The following is a 6,111-nucleotide window of genomic DNA, read 5'->3' on the forward strand; positions in this document are numbered from 1 at the left end:
TGCTTAAAATGACTATGCCTAAATATCCATGAACATTTTCGAGTTCACATCAATATATTGGGGAGTTTTTTGAGATGATGGGAAGAGTCAACCTGCTGCGAAATGAACTGATCATCTTAATCCAGGCTGCAGTGTAGTTACCCTTAATCTCTTAATGGCCATGCATCTGGACCAGAACCAAAGGAGAAGGTAGATGATGATTAATCAATCGTTTAATGCACAACTTTGTGGAATTGTTCCATGATGAATAATGTCAAAATAAAACTTTATAATTCCACATTTAAAATGAAATGGCCTAAAGATGCTGCACGGCAGTGAAACCTAGGTCGCATTTTAGTTTATTTTGCATGTTTGTTGGAATTACAGTTTTATTTTGACAATATTCATCATGAATGTTGATTCTTGCATTGCTGTTCTCCATTTGGAATGTAAATTGTTAAAACTTAACTATTATAATTCTCTAACAGAAAAAAATGAATCAAAATTAATGGAAAATTCTTCATTTTAGGAGAGAACTTGCTGGAGGTTGGATGTTCATCCACATGGCTCAGTGATGCTGATATTGGAAGGAGATGGAGATAATCAAGCAACAAGAACCCAGACAGCACATACCATTGAATATAAATGGATTCCAAGTGTATTACATCAAGTTTCCACAATGTAAATATGATTGATCAATATGTATTTTATCTGGAAGTCCTGTGTAAAAATATAGCAAAAGTCCTCTAAAAGCCATAGATTACATGAGGAGTATTCTCCATGGAATCCGTTATGGATTCCACGCTGAATCCACTAGAATTTAAAAACGAATTCCCATGGATGCCAGACAGAAAACGTGATACACAAGCAAACAAAATCTTGATGATATGGAGCTTGGCATTTTCAATTTGATTGCATATATTAGACATAGACACACCAAAAAATTAAATTACAGCTGTATTAGACACACAAGGGGGTATTGTTTTAAAGTAATCATTGCTAAGAAATACCAGAGGTATCTGGATATAATTTAATCTACATATTAAATTATCCTTGTGTACTTTGTGAATTACTGCCATTAATGTTGATTTGTTTTGCTTCAGGAAGCTGTAGACTGAAGTAACTTGCAGTGTGGAGAAGATAGAGGATTGCATTGTGATTAAGTTCCTTCATTTGAAAGGTTACCAAGCTCAGAACATTGACAATGAAATGATAGTAGTTTATGGAATTCATAGCCAATCATATGACGTAGTTGTGAGGTGGAGAAAGAAACCAAACTGTCCCTCACATATGACCCAAGAAGTGGAAGACCATCCCTCAAGGATGCTGCTGCCACATTGAAGAAATTAGAGGACTTTATTCTAATAGAACAAAGATCAACTATCCAAATGATCATGAATGAGACTGATCTTAGTAATGGCAGAGTGTAGAAAATTATTCTCGAAGAACTGCACATATCAATGATGTCAGCATGCTGAATTCCATGACTACTGTCTCCTTTTCAGAAGCATACACAGCTCGACCAGCAATAGCAACTACAGTGCGACGGGCAATCAACACGATGTAACTTTGAAATTTTGCCACATCTGACCTATTCTCCTTATCTTGCCCAAAGTGACTTTTTCTCATTCCCAGAATTCACAAAACTATTGAAGGTCAGAGACTTCATGACACAAATGAGGTCATTCAAGAGGGAGAACAATGGTTTTGGATACAATCTGCTGAGTTCTCAATGATGACCTTCAAAATGTCAAAAAATTCTGGGAGATATATATAACTCTAGATGGTGACTATGTAGAGAAGTATTAAGAATAAACATTAAGTTTCTATCTCAATTATTTTTTAGTAATAATTAAAAGTTTAAGATACCCCCTCATACAAAATATGTGTGATCATCTATCTGTATTTAATTATGATCGGAAGGGAGGAATTGGGGTAAAATTTAGTTACACTCAACCAGGAATTAAATAATTGGTCATATTTTTTATATTATTCTGTGAATTGAGTTCTCACTGAAGACACCTAAACAAATGAAGCATTGGCAAGGAGCTCCTGATATATTTTCGATTTTTCATTTGCTCCTCAAAGTTCTCATATCTATCAATATTTTGGGAAGTTATGAGACAACAACCTTGTTTTGAAATTAATAGTTTTCATAGAGGTATTGGTTTACTTAAAGCTTAAAGAATTATTTGCCTTATATATGGCAATTTTCCTTAGCCTATAAGGCTAGCCAGCTATCACGAGACAGCAGTAGCCTGTGGAATACCAATGACTTCAGTATTCTCTGCAGGGAATCATTCACTGAATTCTATCATTAATATCTTACCATCAGTAATCAAACACCCACAAGTAGGTGCAAAGGCACAAATAAGACGTTTTGCCCACAGAGCTGCCTATGATGTTGTGGTGCCCATGGCCAGTATTTATTTCAAGTGGGCAGTACTTTCTCCTGTTATCATTGAGTCTGGCTCTCTCTTACAGATCCAGAATGAAATGTCCCAAAAACAGTTTTAAATTACTTCCTTTTGACCCCAAGAGGGAAGAAAAATCTGTAAAAATCCTCAGTTGTTTAAACACTAGGAAGTTAAATAAAGAATTTAATATCATCGAGAACCTTTCAAGTGGTTAACGTTTATATCCGGAAAAATTATAAAGAAAATACATTCTTTCATCTTACTTTTTTAAATTTGAATATAAATGACCATTGATAAACATATTACATATCATTCATGAAGCAATAAAACAATTGACTCTATCTCAATGAGGAGACTTTTCACTCTCCCTAACAATATTACTGCCCACCCATAATAAATACTGTGAGTAAACAACCTCAACTCATATTCCCTGCTCAAGTGCTAATGTTTCTGACAACATTCACCTGTATGTATTTCCTACTGTCTCTCTGCTTTGTCATACAACTTCGCCTTGAACTTCATATTCTTCCACATTGCACATTACCTCTCCAGTGCTTACTCAAATGTAATGCACTATTGCCAGGCAAGTGATTACTTTTACGTAGTTCCTTAGCTTAGTTCAAGAACTTTGGAGAAGATGTACCTCCACCTAACTTTCATTTATCCAAAAACTTGTTAAACTACTATTCTGGCCTTAGGCAGTTTATTATTGGAGGCCCTATCCCTTGGAGTCAAAAAGTCCTTGTTTGTGTTGCTTGCAAATTTGCTGGGGGTATTTATGTAATGGGATATAATAAACACTGGTATCTACTATCCCCTATGAAAAAGTACCGAGGAGAAGGTTACATTTATTCAAATACAGGGCATAAGGAACAATGGGGATTATGAGTGGAATGAATTTTGGTGTAACAGGAAGGGTGATTTTTATTCGTTAGGCAAGTATTTCTCATCAGAGATTTGTTAAAAGGTCTCATGACTATCAGAGCATCGCCGATGAAATTTTGAAGGAATATGGACTTAAAAATGGAAAATTAGTTGCAAGGCTGACTCTCTGATGAGAGAATTACCTTTCCTCAGACGTTTGGTGCATTTTGAAAACAGCATGATGTTGTGGAAGACAGGAGTAGTAGGAGTTTGTTCCTCCTGCGATATGATGACAGCCTAATTTATGCAAAAATAGTAAATCACACACATCCATTAACCTACAATTAACTCAACTGAGCTTCTGAGTGAACAACTTAAAGGTCAGATGATGAAAAAAATCATGTTATTGTGTCGCAATATCTTCTCCCCTCTGCTTTCCAAAGCTCCACATTTTTATAAAATTTCTATTGCCTTTTCCAAAACAACCCACTCATTTTCATGAAGCGCATGAAGGTTATGACAATGAACCGCTAAAATAGAAAGGATTGGCTTCTCCAGCTGAGTGAATTGTTCAAACATTATATGTGTGGAATTCACCTAGTTGGCATATCCTATTTAACTTTTAATTGTGGCAGATTCATCCCCTTTTTTGTTCCTTGCAAATTTGCAGCTGCTTTATGACTTCTGTTGAAATGTTCAGCAATGGTTTAAATTTTTGTTTGCACGGACTTTATTTCTGATATACCAGCCTGCACCACCAATGCAGAGAGTGAGCTAAACAAGGAATACATTGCCACCCACATATCCTTATTGATGCTGTAATATTGGCAGCATTGTCACTCACAATAGCAACAACTTTGTTTAACAGAGCCCAATCTATTAAAACCCACTTAATATCTACAGATAAGTTTTCTGAAGTATGTCTCTCTCTGTTGGGGAAACAGTCAATAAAGAATGAGTGAAAATACATTCTTTATCGATAAAATGAGCTGTCAATGCCAGATAACTTACATTAGTGGGAGAATTCCAACAATCAGTAGAAATATAAACTCCCTCTACATCACTCAAAATATTCCTAAAGGAATTCTTCTCTCTTTCAAAAATTTGTGGTAACCAATACCCTGGGAGAAACTTTCTACTGGGTAAAATATAACTGGGAGCACCTCCGTAATTTTTTAAAACTGTTATCTTTCAACTACACTAAATGGTTGGTAATCTTTCACGATGAAACGAAAAATTTGTTCATCAATCTCTCTCCTATTAGGGGCTCCCATTGGTTTGGATGTAAACTGACATAATATCAGTTAATGCTGGCGGCCAGTCACATTGGAAAGTTGGTGTTCTGAATCCACAGATGGTTGACTGGAGGTAGATGGAGGATTATTTGTTCCCAAGTTAGAAGATAGGTCTCTGGTTGCTGGAAGCTTTGATGAAGAAGCCTGATTATGAAAGAGTTTGAGCAGCAGTCTCTCGACTCCTTCAAGTTGCTCTAAGATCTGGTACACCAGGATGCTTCACCTGATTCATACAAACGGCATAAAGAAACATTAATTAGATTTCACTGATTTTTGCAAGCATTATTACTGCCTGGCTACAACATGACAGAAGAGAAGAGGCAGTAGCCTGATATGTTGTTGTAGATTGGACACTGAGCCAACTTAAATGGATAAGCAGCAGAATAAAAGCTGCATTTTGCTCTTTCACTTCCATTTCTACTGAACATCGTCCAAATAAAATATGTGCTTTTTCAAACCTCGCCTTCGTGTACTTCCTGTACAAAGAGACCTTACTTTTCTAGACAATATTGCCATCCCCTAAACAGAAAAAAAAACCACGGTATCTTTAAAATGTCCCGTCTGAGATTGTGTTTTTGGTAGTGCTTTCGTATTGCCCGCGACTGCACCTTTAAGGAGGAAAAACATCTTCACTGGTGCAGCCGATATCAAGTTATTTCAGCCCTTTGAAAATTATTCTTACCCGCAGTCGGCTCCGACGGACCTCTCAGTCAAGTGCATCCTTCGCAGCATACACAAATCTATGAATGCTCTTATTGTTTTCTTCACTACCCCGAGTTTTTGAGGTAGACTGGTCAAAACGACCAAAGATAGATTCCAAAATGTAGTTGAGTAAACACCAGGGGGTTTGGGTAAAATGAACGTTTCTAGCCAAATACCATGACGGCTGCTAGTAGGACAAAGTTTAACCAGTAATTTGATTAAGCTGTTCTTAAAGGGCAAGTCGAACTTATACACTGAAAATGAATGTATGAAAAATCTCCTTAGAGAGAGGACTGGACCAAAATTCCGGATTTAAATTACTTGACAGAAAGAACTCACGACAATCTGGGCTCTATTAAGATATTGGAAATTATGGTCGTATGTAATTATATCGAGAACACATTTCCTAATTTCCGACGAATTTCGAAAGGACGCCACACACGTTTCGCCTACCATAGTGCTCCAGTAGTTTTGTGAATTAGAAAAATGTAATGGATACCAACTATTTCAAGCACTCCCATGGTTGCAAAGCTGATTAATTGCTTTTACTGGAGATACTGATTAGGGCATAATAACAGGTGGAGAGCGGCGAAATTGTGTCGGTAATTCGTAAGCCTTCTAAAGAGGATGTGTGACTTATTTCTAACAGCTCTTCTTCATTGAAAATGATTTGAGCGTGACATATGATCAATCAATAAAGAAATTTGTGTTAAAGAAGTTTTCAGGTAGTCGTATATTGTGATCTTGGCACCTTAAGTTTCTGTTTTAATCTTTTACTGCATTGTACAGATTGGTTGACGTATAATTAATCTTGTCGAGGAATGATTAACATTAAGCCTCAAATTAAAGTTTGG

The sequence above is a fragment of the Hetaerina americana genome, unplaced genomic scaffold (genome assembly GCF_022747635.1).
Source record: "Hetaerina americana unplaced genomic scaffold, ioHetAmer1.1.p SCAF_1, whole genome shotgun sequence".
NCBI classification, from domain to species: Eukaryota; Metazoa; Arthropoda; class Insecta; order Odonata; family Calopterygidae; genus Hetaerina; species Hetaerina americana.